Source organism: Argiope bruennichi, chromosome 3, assembly GCF_947563725.1.
Source record: "Argiope bruennichi chromosome 3, qqArgBrue1.1, whole genome shotgun sequence".
In the NCBI taxonomy this organism is placed as follows: Eukaryota; Metazoa; Arthropoda; class Arachnida; order Araneae; family Araneidae; genus Argiope; species Argiope bruennichi.
Genome location: NC_079153.1, coordinates 118,112,778 through 118,126,415, shown reverse-complemented (window position 1 = coordinate 118,126,415; position 13,638 = coordinate 118,112,778). Strand labels below are relative to the sequence as shown.

The 13,638-nt window shown below is 29.3% G+C and overlaps 1 protein-coding gene across 2 annotated transcripts in view; it reads left to right on the top strand.

Moving 5' to 3' along the window:
• The first annotated feature begins 1,380 nt into the window (after window positions 1-1,380).
• LOC129964104 (uncharacterized) overlaps window positions 1,381-13,638 on the top strand; it is a 46,385-nt gene continuing 34,127 nt past the window's right edge. Inside the window, exon 1 of one of the 2 annotated variants that reach the window (XM_056078785.1) lies at window positions 1,381-1,568. The gene's annotated coding sequence lies outside the window, so the exon portion shown is untranslated. Of the gene's footprint in view, window positions 1,569-13,041; window positions 13,146-13,638 lie in introns of those variants that run through there. The other variant, XM_056078786.1, reaches the window with a different exon arrangement.

Sequence of the window (13,638 nt, the reverse complement as noted above, 5' to 3'; positions counted from 1 at the left end):
GAAATTAATTATATATGAATTATATAAATTATAAATGAGGAATGTTTCTATTTTTACCATATAAAGTATGCAACCATTCTGGTTTAGTGCATAATGCCTGTTTAGAGTCGTAATCCGTAGAATATTGTAATTTCTCTTAGGTGTAGGCTTTAGCTTTTATTAGAGTTGATTCAATTTCCATTCTCTAGCACTAATATGTATATATTTTCCTTAGCTGAAATCAAGAAAATATGATCATTGTATCATAAAAGAAAAACAAAGTTTGTACATGTATATTCTTTAGATAATATACAGAGTCGATAGTTTTACTTATTTATAATTTGGAAGTTTGATGTACAACTTGGAATTGTTTTTTTTTCTCTTAAATTTCGATAAAATTTCAGATAATAAATAATTAGACAGTGAATAACAATATATTATAAAATTAATATAAGATATATAATTATTAATATTAGATATTAATAATAATATAGATATAATATTAGATATGAATAATAATATAGATATAATATTAGATATGAATAATAATAATAATAATTAGATAATGAATAAAAAATTTTAAAAGCTGTAATCGCACAATTTTTTTTTTTACATTACTTAAAAATTAAAAAATCGTAACAATAACAATTTATTTATTTAATTTTCTTAATCTAATTTTAACGAATTTATAATAATATTTCAAATCATACTTTTATAAATGTTATACATCAGTATAATGAAATCCGAGTCGCTTTCATTCTTTCTGCAAATATTTCATTATGCGTTTCTCTTTCGTTGTTGAAAGCTAAGGAATGAAAATTCCGTTTCTCGCTTCATATACTTTTGTAGTAATGCGAGGCATATTTTTTTTCTATTTCATCATATATTTTTTGGAAATCTATAAATGGAATTCCTTGTTATACTTGATATCCCCATTACGCTTAGAAAATGCTAGATTTAATGTGTAAATTGCTTTTTGATATTTCTCTTAATAATAAAGCTTAATAGAATTTTTTATTTAATTTTAATTTATGAATTTTTACTCAAGTTTTTAAAATCAAATTCCTTTTATTATAGTGGTTTTTTGCTTCTTTAATCAAGGATGTAATATGGGTTCTTTAAAGAAATTTAACAATCATGTTATAAGGATTTGTCTATATCAACATAACATACGCCCTTAAACTCCTATACAAAAAGCGCACTTTGAAATGTCAATGTAATGTAAACATTTTTCCATCGATCGGCAAAGTAAATTTGCTGTCATCAGCAAAATTTTGTCTCTGTGGTTACCCTATCTGCAGTTCGGATTTCTATCTGTCCTTGGGATACTTCCGTTTTACACAGACGACTGTAGAATCTTTTTGAAAAAATAACAAACAAAATCGTCTGCGTCATAATCTCACGAGGTGTTCATTTGCACATTGGAAAGTTGTTCGGAGCGGTCGCTCGTTTCGATTTCAATTCAGTTACCGGTGATATATTTTCGCGTCGCGGTGTGAATCGGAAGATTTCCGGGGAGAATGTAAACTAGTTTCTTTTATAACATCTCATCGCCTTTCATCAAAGAAAATATTTTTTCCTTTTTTTAGGTAAGTACTCCTAAGATGATTTAATCAAAATTAAAACGATTTTACTGCATAATACTTTGAACATCTGTTACCGCCTAAATAATATGAAGTTGTTTTGAAAAGATGATTGATAGCATAGAGCTGAGATACTGTATATATCAGCTCTATGATTGATAGTGTCTATAAAAACACATGGACCACAACATGAAATAAGCAAAGTAAACAATTGCCTGAGGGAGAGAGCGAGGCCTCGAATTTTTTGTAGTATTTTGAGTGTGTTTAATCTTGTTCTTTCATTTAATTTTAAAGGTTGTGCAATCGGAGTTATTCAAATTAAAATGAAGTATCGTTTAATTTAATTTTCGAGCATTATTTTAATAATGTTCTTTATTAATTATCATTTGCAAATTTTATGCTATTTTATAGTTAAAAAAATATTGCTTTATAATTAAAAAGAAACTGTTCAATCTTATTATTTATTACTTAATTATGTTCAGAAAGTGTCATTTTTGAATCGCTTCTTTTCCCCAAAAAAGTAGTGTTTAAAAAAACAACAAAACCTATTTTTATATTGAATGTATTCATTCTTTTTATATGCAATATATTGAATTTTTTATAATTAAATCTGCTATTAAGCGTTTTACAATTTCAATTTGTCAAAATTTGCTTCTTAAAAAACTACTTTTATAAATATTAAATTAAACTCGATAAAAAAATATTTGTTTTGGAAGTTAGGAGAGAAAAAATGGTCTCGAGATTCGCATTGCTTAGAGATTCTTAGAAGGCCTTGGCAACAAGTAAAGAACAGTAGCATTCACAAACCAATGGTGCACATGAATGCTCGGTAAGCAGATTCTTGGCGAAAAAGAAAGAACAGATTTTGTTTGTACTTGATTTAATATGAATCATCAATGTATATAAAAATATGTTTAAAATATAATGAAGCCTATTGTTAATTACTTCTGCTTCATGTATATAAAATGTAAAACCACACATTTTTGAACAGTTTCGTGGCCGAAGAAGACACTTCCAAATTTTAAACTTCGCTTTTATTCCATCCCGGGAGGCATAATTTATGTACAAGCAAGAAGCGAAGAGGTACGTCAATCTACATCACAACACAAGAACGAAAAGAGCGACAGAAATATTTTCACCCATGATTATATACCACGAGATTCTGTGATTTCTTTACATGTGTCGATTTAGATAAGGGAAAAATAGGTATCTCTTAAAAAAATTCGCTTAGCTTGACAGATTCTTATTCCTTCATTCGGAGCGTAAGAACCGTTGATTTAAGCATTTTTGCAGAGTTTCTGTAGCATTAATTAAACAATAAAGGTGGAATTGGATTAGGAAATAAGAGAAAATTTTAGAATGAAGTTAATATGAGCTAAATTAAGATTAGGAAAGCTAAATTAAAATTAGGAAATTAATTAGGATTTAATTTAGATTTAGAGATATCATTACATATATATTTTGCTTACATTTGGTTAGTCGCATTTCCGATTGATCTAAGCAGATGTCTGAATAATTGCATAGCATTAATATTATAAAATTAAAGTTTCTAATTTTAGTAAAGTGATATCATGTCACCAAACGTTTTTTATGTACAACATTACTTTTTAATTTTAAAGATAATCAAGATTCTCTTTTTAATTTCTACTTTTTTAGAAGTTTATAAGTTAATAAAGTTGTTTCTAAAATATTACAAAATCTTAATTAATCTCAAATTTATTCTATTCAAATTTTTCATTTCATTTCAATAAAATAAAATTTTATTGAAAATTAATCAGTTGGCTAATAATTAAGTTCGAAAGTATTAAAATGCTATTTAATTAATTGTAAATAGTTGGACATAATAAAAAAATTCTATTTTTTTAATTTATCTAATATTATTTTATATATTTGATTCATTTTGATTATTGCTAAAATAGGAACATCATCATCTTAAAATTTATATATTCGTCTAAGATCTAAGAGTAAAAGTTCCATTTCCAACTGCACTGAAATTTTGCACTGAAAGCTTTGTTTAGTTAAATTATTTATGTATTTAGGAACATCCCTTTCATGTCAAATGATTTATTTATAAAATAATATTTATTTTTACTTTCACGTATATGAAGTATATATACAAAGAGACATTATTGTAATCGTCAATTATTTCGAATTTGAGATTCTGTCGAATATCTAACTTTCAGATATCCATCAATTCGAAAAACGCATTTTTGGAATTCTATTATTATTGGATGATAAAGGATGGATGGCGGTCTATCTTTCTTTCGTTCTGTCTGTTGACATGATAACTCAAAAGCGCTATGAGCTACATGGATGAAATTTGGCACTTTCAATAAATTTGTAAATTTCTATGAAATTTTTAATGAAGTGCAGTCTGAGGAATATTGTCTATTCTGCTTCAGGGAACACAATAACTACAAAACGTAATAATAAAGAGCTAGTTATATAAAACTTCATACACAGTTTTAACTTCTGAAATGTGAAGTGCACCTTCTTATCAAATTTTGCATCAAATATGTCTAAGTATTGATTGTCTGTCGGTCTGTACTTTTCACATAAATGCAATTCATATCACTGATTCTCCGAAGGCACACGGATAAATAATAATGAATGACCGGATCGCCGCAACAGCAACACTGGCGGAAGCTGTGGTTGAGTCCTAAGGGCCATCACCGGCCACGGTACAACCCTTCCCGAAGGAAGTACGTTCCGTCATCCATGGGAGGAGCCAGATCCCACAACTTTTTGTGTACCCTCCACGGTGGCTAGATCCAACCACCATACCGGAAGCATCTCATCCTCTTTTAGAGGTGCCCCCAGGGGTCCACATAAATGTAAATGTAACAACTCAATAACTAAAAAATGAAATTTGGTATGTGCTTACAATTATAGATTTTTGTCAAATTTCGGTTTCAATTGGTCGAAAAAAAAGTCTTCTAAAATACATATTCTTTTTTCTGGTACTTGTGTATTAACCACATGCCAGCAATAATTGGCAAAAGAAAAACATCGCCAAAGATTGATAATTTGTAACAATTGTTCACCATCGCAACGCAATGCAACTAATGCTCCAGCGGGAGTGGTCTTCACAAAGCTTTCTCGCACACTCTCTAATAAAGATATTACCCCAGAAAACGCCTTACATGGCATTGGCGTACAATTAACCTTTGGCGTGAATTTAGCATTTTTAATGAAGCTATCAGGAGATTCTTGGCGATACTTTTTTTGGCGATTAATCCCAATTAAAAGTATCCGAAAATCGAATTTATGTTTTAGACGCGTTTTTCTCAACTGATTAAAACAAAAATTTGACACAAAAGTACACTTATAGTCACAAAATGCCATATGAAATTTGAGATATTTAAGGCATTGCTTTTTTTGAGTTATCGCATTCATGTTTCTGAAAGCACAGATCGACAGATGGTCAATTCATGCTGGATGTTGCTCAAATTTCGATTGTTGTCTACATTATAGATGTTAACTCTGTGTACAGAATTTTATCTATCTAGCCCTCTTCGTTTTGTAATTATCGTTTGAACTTATATTCGAATACTCGGATAGACAGATTTCCTCTGAATGGAATTTTCTCAAATTTGTTAGAAAATCTACTGTGTATTAAATTTCTAAAAGACTGTGTATTAAATTTCATTCCGCTAGCCCAAAACGTTTTCGATTTATCTTTGCCACAGTTAGACAGATGCACAGACATTTTCAAATAACGTATGTTTCGAATTCAAGGAAGCCTAAAACGTGGAGATTCTTCAAAATTTCGATTTCGAACTTTTTAATGATTACTATACTCTCTCTATACTTCATAAAAAAGTAACAAATATCTTTAAAAATTTTTATATATGTATATATATACGTTATACTAAGAAGCATACAATTCTCATGTGTGAAATTCTGGAAATGAAAATTTGAACACTCGTTGCCCGACATCCATAATTTTATTCTTAAGAAGGGGTGAATGACGCATTTATTAGAGTATATGAGATAGTGTGCGTGTTGGGGGGGTTCTTGCTAGCTCATTATCTATACTTGAGTACTGAGAAAGAAAACGAGTGTTTTGAAGAAAGAAAGAAGCTGACAGGTGTATATAAACTCTGCAGCCAAATTTCTAGGATTGAAAGTAAATGTTAAGATAAATAAAAATTCATTTTGTCGCTGGTGTCAAATGGTGCGCTCATTATCTTCAAAAATGACGAAATTACAATGCAAAACAAATTCGAAAAATTCAAGTTTAGAAAAAAGACCAGAATTGCTTCACAGACTATTAAGAAATAATTTATGAGGCTATTCAAATTGACTTCAAACAAAATCGAACTAATATTAGTACAAAATTTATACCGTATGCCAAACCGTTGTGCTGTAAAAATACGCACTTTTTTTGCCATAACAGCCTCATCTGCTGTAAAAAAAATGATACCAATTGTCAAATAAAAAAAATTGCTCTTTGATTGATTTTTCTTAAAAAAAAAAAATCATAATTTTTTTTTTTAAAAAGAAAAGAAAGAAAGAAAGATGGTTGTGCTGCTCCGAAACAGTATTTATTTATTTATCTTCAGACTAGAAAAGTAATGTTTTGTTAATGAATTCGTTACATTATTATGGTTTAAAAGCGAATTTTTCAGCTGGTAATACGAATTTCCCTTCTGACACAAAACAGGTGCTTTGCACACCTGTTGAGTTACACCGTTGATGGTAATATTTATTCTTAGTCTTTTTTTTTCTATCATGAAACAATGCTGACATAGTGGATTAGATGGTTATTCCCGCTCGCTTGGATTCACATTTATCGCGAGAGCACTCAAACGAATGGACTTTAACGCCATTACCATTTTTAAATCATAAATTGTGTTTTGAATGTAACATAAAGCAATTGATAAAATTTATCTTTTCCATCATTAACCAACTGCATGCGGATTTTGAATGATTTTAATAAATTTCATTTAATAAATTGCCAAAGGAATAATATATGAGTTATTTTCATGAAGCAGTATTGTTCACTAAAATTGGAAGAAATATATTTTGACTGCTTCGTTTATTCTGGGTTCTCCGCTTACAAGAAATTCTTTGAAAATGCACTTATAGGTGACTTAACCCTGGGTACCCCTTGAGTTTAGTTTAGTTATATTAACGTCCCGTTGTAAAGCAACACTACGGCTATTTTGGGACGGACCTCGTCATTTTGAACCGCGGTCAGATGACGAGGACGACACCTGGGCTGGCACCCCCCTCTCCACACCACACCAGCGCGAGGACGTTTGGCATGACGGATTTAACGTGCAACAGACCCCCTTACACGACGTTTCTTCGGTGGAATCGTGTCTCGAACCTGAAGCCCTACGGCTCACAAGCCGAGACCTTACCACCAGGCCACTGCGGCCTGGGTACCTCCCGAATCGCTTCTTAAAATCACTATTGTCTGATAGTAAGGTCGCGGCTTCTGAAGCGGACGGTTCCAGATTCGATTTCATCGAAGAACTTACAAGTAAGCGGGTTTGGTGTATGCTAAATCCATTTGATTCAAATGTCCTTCCTTTGATGTAGGCGGAAGTGCGGCGAGGGATTGCCACTCCGGATATCACCCTCATCATCTGATTGGGATTCAAAGTTAGGAGGTTCGTCCCCAAATAGCACAAACGTTGCTTTAAAACGGGATGTTAATATAACTAAACTAATCTTGTCCTAAAAGCCAATTACTAAACTGTTGCAAAGAAACTAATACTTACATTTAAAAAGTGATGCAGAGAATATAATTTTTGTTATTTAAACAAGTTAAAAGTCTACCGAAAAAATTATAAGAATAAGATTTTTCTTATACTGCCGATAGATCCTATTAATCATTTTTAGAAGAACATTCTTGACGAAAAAACATTTAAAAGAAATTACTTTCTTATGTGTTTAAGATTGGTCGAATTATGGAACTTTTGATATCTCAATTTTTGATCATTTCAATTTTACATCATTTAGTCTCCTCGATAAATATCCTCCTATCCCTTACTTAACGGCCGTTGATTGACTTAAAATGCTCAATTTCAAAGTTTTGTGGCTGAAATTAACTTCTAAATGTATTTATTTATTAATTTTTGCTTCCAGGTTTAGTCGCAGATGGGTGGAATTTTTCGTTTATTTAAAATATTACTGAGTCAAAAATATTTTGTTGATATGACAAATAGGAAAATTGTATTAAAGTGCAAATTTCATTTTTTTTTTTTTGGCATATCATTTATTGATTCATTTAGGATAAAGTATAATTTTTTTTTGTTTCATTTAAAACATTTTTTAGATTAAAAATATGTGACATTGGTTATCAGTTTAGAAATAAACTATGGTCCCATATTTAGTACGAGTTAACTTTTCGACATTCAGCAGGAAAAGTGCCCTATACCGCGCCTACGTTTTGTTTAGAATGGCCGCAACCGCTTTCTTAGTTCGTTATCTTTTTGCATACATTTTTGCTCATCCGACAAAAACTTGGCCTGCAATTTAAAAGTTTTTTTCATTTGAACTTAACGAACATAACTGACAGCAGAACATTGAATGTTATCAATGTTATCATATTGAATTATTAAAATTTCAGATATTTTTTCTGATGGTGGATTGAAATAAAAAAAAAATGTTATTGCTTGAGTTTTCATAAGGAATTATATGCACAATTAAAAGTGAAGGCAGCAATGAAAAAAAATATCATACAAGAGAACAGGAAATAACGTTTTATTTTTGAAAATAAATCTTTTTATAAAACACTAGCCGCCTTTGGCGACCAGCCGGTTCGCCAATCTTAATGTTCGTTTAAATTTTAATAATTAAATATTTTACGCAATTCTAACTTTAATAGATTCTTCATCAAAATATTTTAAAACTTCACATTTTGATAGTCATATAATTCACTCATAATATTATAAAGGCCTTCAGTCATAACGTGATATGTATCTCTCTAATTTTCTGTTACCTCTCGTAGAATTTATGCTTTAAAATAAAGTGGAAAGAATTAATCTGCAATTAATATAATAATATTTTATACTGAAACAAAGCATTTTTTTTTATAATATGATTATTGATAACAGAGTCACTGAGCGTTTAAACTTTATGGGCACTAAAGAATATCTTTCTTAATTTATGTAATATCTCAAGAATTTGTCAACAAAATTTTCTCAGATTCATCATGAACACATAGATTAATTAACAATGTTTAATTTTAAATGCATCAAACACTAAGAAAATAAAAGGAATCGTTTAAAATAATCGGTCGAAAACAGGTTTAAAAAAACTACTTAAAAAACGATGTACTTAAAACTATAAGTATATACAAAAAATATATAACTAAGATAAATACTATTTAATTACAAAAGCATGCAATTAACCTAAAAATAATTAAAATCATCCGTTGATAATGGTTGTCATGTCAACAATCAGAACACAATGCGCGTGCGTGAATTTTCAACGCCAGTTACGGTAACGCAAATGCGTGAATTTTTCTACGCCAGTTGGGGTAACGCTATGCAGATTAGAAATTTTTAATTTCCTTTATTCTGTTTTATTTTAATTCAAAAGTACTTCAGAATGAATCTGAAAGATGGATTAGTTAACAATGTTTAATTTTAAATGCATCAAACATTAAGAAAATAAACAGAATCGTTTGAAATAATCGGCCGAAAAATGTTAACCCTAGCCTCATTACTGTTGAAAAAAAAAAAAAAACCTGAAGCCTTACTCATTTGGCGGTGGGGAAAATAGAAGATTTTTTTGGCGGGAAAGTTAGTTTTTGATTAATAATTAAAATTCTAATGAAAAATTCAAAAAAAGGGACCCCAGGTGCACATTCCCGACCTCTAAGTTATACATGTACCAAATTTGGTAGCTGTAGGTCAAATGACCTGGCCTGTAGAGCGCCAACACACACACACACACACACACACATTGAGCTTTATTTATAAGTATAGATTATTAGTAATAAGAATAAATAATTCTTGAAAAATGCGAACCTAAACCACAGATGGAAGCAACCCATGACAAATTCTCACCCAAAGATATCAGAAGATAGAAAAGATAAAATTAATTTAATGCTTAGATAAGCAAGTTCACTCAAATTTGTTCTGTCCTTAATAAGGCATCGCTCAAAGATATCAGGAGATAACAAAAGTAATTTAATGTATAGGTAAGAAAGTTAACTAAAAAATTTTATTCATTAAATTGATAGGAACGCTTAATATTACTCAATACGAATTCTGTTATATCAATATTTTATTGTAAGTATTGAAAAAAAAAACAGTAAATCTTTATAACTATCTATATTAATTTAATTATTCAGTGAAAATATAACTAATTTTAATCACAATTGTAAATAATAAACTAAAATCAAATTTTGTTGTACAGTGTACTCCATAACAATCATGTTAATATTGATATAACATGGCCCCCTCCATTTTTTCTTTTCATGACAAATTAGGTGTATTATTCATTGAAAGTATTTCTCCCACATGTCTTAGACTGTATACTCTACGCAAGATCAATTCCATCTTTTGATTTTAATAATCTTTTAATCTCTTTTTTATATTTTGTATTTGCTAATTATATAATTGTATAAATTTATATTTCTCCCTTTTGTTTTGCTTCTTTTACAAAAATTTCGTGTTTCTATTCATTTACTTTATGGGAGTAATATAACGCCTATATAATAACGCCTATTATTATAATCATATGCTTCCAAGAACAGGACTTTTTTTTTCATATTTATGGATTAATTATATGTTTTTAATCCCACCTCCTGGAATTTCCTTTGTTCTTTGCTGACTGATGTGTTTTGTATTTGTCAGCATACAGATGTATGTTGGCGCTCTATGGCCCAGATCGTTTGATTTACAGCTCCAGGAAGAGGGAATATGCACTTCGGAGTCATATATTTCATATTTTAATTAATTTAAAATTTAGCAAAATTTTGTCATTTTTTCGCAATAAGTTCCAAAAATATAACTGGTCCAAAATGAATTTTATGCCGTTTTAAAGTATAAAAAAATGTTTTTTTTTTTATTTTTATTTATTTATTTTTTTTTTTTCATAATTTCTAACAATAGCTTTTATTGTTGTCCTGAAATTCAAATCGTTTCATTGTTTGTCGAATGTTTAATCACGTGATTTTCTTCCATTGTTGAAAAGAATTTGAAGAAGAATTCTTTTTAATATCTCTGTCTGAATAGTTTACTAGGAAGATAACAAGAGGGAGTAATTTCCCTTTGTGGTGTACTCTCTAATAAAGCTGCTTTCCCAGAGAACGTCTTGCATAGCCTTGGCGTACTTATTGGATGAATTAAGAAAAAAAAATACACATTTTAAATTTTATAAAAATATAATAGAAATCATTTTTTATTTGTGTTTCTCTAGTGAATTAAAAGTTGCACAGTAACAGTCTGATTTTTTTATTTGTTTTTTTTAAATGATTAAAATTAAAATAAAAAAAATTCTTTGTATATGCTTAGCAAAAAAAAAAAAAAAAAAAAAAAAAAAAAAAAAAAAAAAACTTTCGAACTAATTTTATAAAATTTTTTTCCAACATTTTTTTTGAAATATTTTTATGACACATTTTATATTCAAGGATTGTTTATATTATATTCAAGGATTGTCATTGTGATTTGTAATTTTTAAATCTTATCAGTAACAAAATATTTTTTTATGTTATTATATATAAGGTTAATTACACTTTCAATCTTTGCATTCCTTGATATAGAAAGTCAGAAAAAAAAAATAGAATCGCATTTCAAATTTATAACAGAAAAAGAGAGAAAGAGGAGGCCACAGTTTTGGTATTTGCCCTGGCCGCTTTTTTTTGTCGGTGTGCCACTGGCTTTAATAGATTTTTAGATATTGCAAATGAATCAATATGACGACGAGTATTCATTCCTGTGGAAAATGAGGATGTTAAGAAAGTGAGTAACAGTGTTAAGAATGTTAAATAATGTAAATAAGGAAAAAAGAAGAAAGAAAAAAAACCCGAAAACAACAACAACCAACAATTAGAATCTATTTGGTATATCTGCTGCATATAATATTGCATTATTACTTATTATCTATGTATTATATTATCGATCTTCATTTTTGATTAGATTACCTTTGTTTCATAGGAAAATAATCAATTATTTCTATTATCAGTGTCATTCCGAATCAAAAATACACAAACGAATCAGAGGGAAAAAAATCTTTGTTCTTCCTTTTCCCAAAATAGAGTGATAATAATTTTAAATGTAAAGAACTCTTCAGAAGCATTTTTTCTTTTTATTTTTTATATATAAAGAAAAAAATATTGTAATCCTCAAGAAATTCGATATTTTGATTAAATCTCCACGTTTCATATTTTACCGAGTTAAGAAAACACATTTTTGGAATTATGTCAATCTGTAAATAAGATGTCTCCAAAATGTTTTAAGCTAGGCGGATGAAATTTGTTATATGATCTCTACTCTACATTTGTAAACTTTTAATTTTTACAACTTTTGAACGAAATATTTTTTGTTGAAGTTTCTTTGTCCGACTGTCCGAATATAAATTAACATGATAACTACAAAATAAAAAGAATTCGACGGATAATTTTGTTTCAAAGATTTATATATATATATATATATATATATATAATTTTAACCAAATCTGTCAAGCATTGACCGTTGTCTGTCGGTCTGTTCTTGCACACGCATATAAACGTGAACATTAAAAAACGCAGCGAGCTAACTATCTGAAATTTGGTTTGTAATTTTATGACTATAAATGTAGTTCTATGCCAAGTTTTGGTTTTAATTGATCGAATGAAAGACGTCCAAAATATACATCTGGGTTTTTTTTTTTTTTTTGATGCTTTTGTATTAACCGCATTGTGGCGATTAATACTCTCGAAAAATCGCCAAAAAATCTCAGTCTAATAGCCTTTTTCGCATCTATTATTCGCCTACAGCATGCATACAAGCACATTTATTAGAGAGTGTACGAGAAAATTTCTGGGAGATCAGTTTGTTTGCAAAAATTATGGTCATTATTTCATTTTCTAAAAAATATGATGTAATAATTTACAAGTAATTAAACAAGAAAATTTGAAACATTGTATCAATACGGGACAAAGAATCAAAAATTGTAAAGTCAAGACGAATCATAGTTGTTAGATCGCTTCACTTAAAACTAAGACATTATTTCTAATAATCATCTTTTTAAGATGAAAGACCTGAATGCCGGCTAAATTAACGAGCCATCAACCAAAGAGAAACGTGATCACTTTCTTCTCTCTCAACAAGTAAAATAAAACAACTTTTCAAAACAAAGTTTAAATTTTTAACAGGAAGTAAATTTTATCGGCTTCCGAACACTTATTTTATTCTTATTTCCATCATCTCGAGATTTGCGTCGCCCTTGCTACCATCCGGTGCAACTGATGAGTGCGCATGCTCAGAAGTTTGTTTTTGTTGCGGGTCTTCCCCTTCTGCCGCCGCTAGTTTAGGTTTCCAAATAACGTGCTATTGACGGAGAAAATTACGAACTAGTTGTTCTGAAAAACCGTTGCGGCGGCTGCTGCTGTGTTATAAATATTGAACTAGTTCAAAGGTATGTTTCTTTTTAGTTTTAATTTTTATAATCTGGTCTGCTATCTGTAAATTGCACGATGCATTATATTACTTATTGCAAAAATTGTTTTAAACGCATTACAGGACAGACTATTGAACCCAAAGGTACCAAATTTGGTACATAAAAATTTCTCTATAGTAGAAGATTACTGTGAAATTTTTTCAATTTTAATTAAATTTTTAATTAAAAAGTTAATAAAAATTTTATAGTTTTTTTTTTAGTTTTAACTACGAAATTTATGAACGCTTCAAACTTATTTTTGTACCATATTAAATTTAAAAAATAACATTACTTTCATTTTAATTTCCGTATAATTTTTTTTCAAATTTTAATGCAGTTTAAAAAATACTTTTAAGTATTTTTAAAATCGATATGCGTTTAAAAACAATAATGATTTTCATTGTTTTAGTTGGTGTACGCACGTTGTACTTAATTAATATGCGCGGTATATTGTACACACGCGTCTTACGAC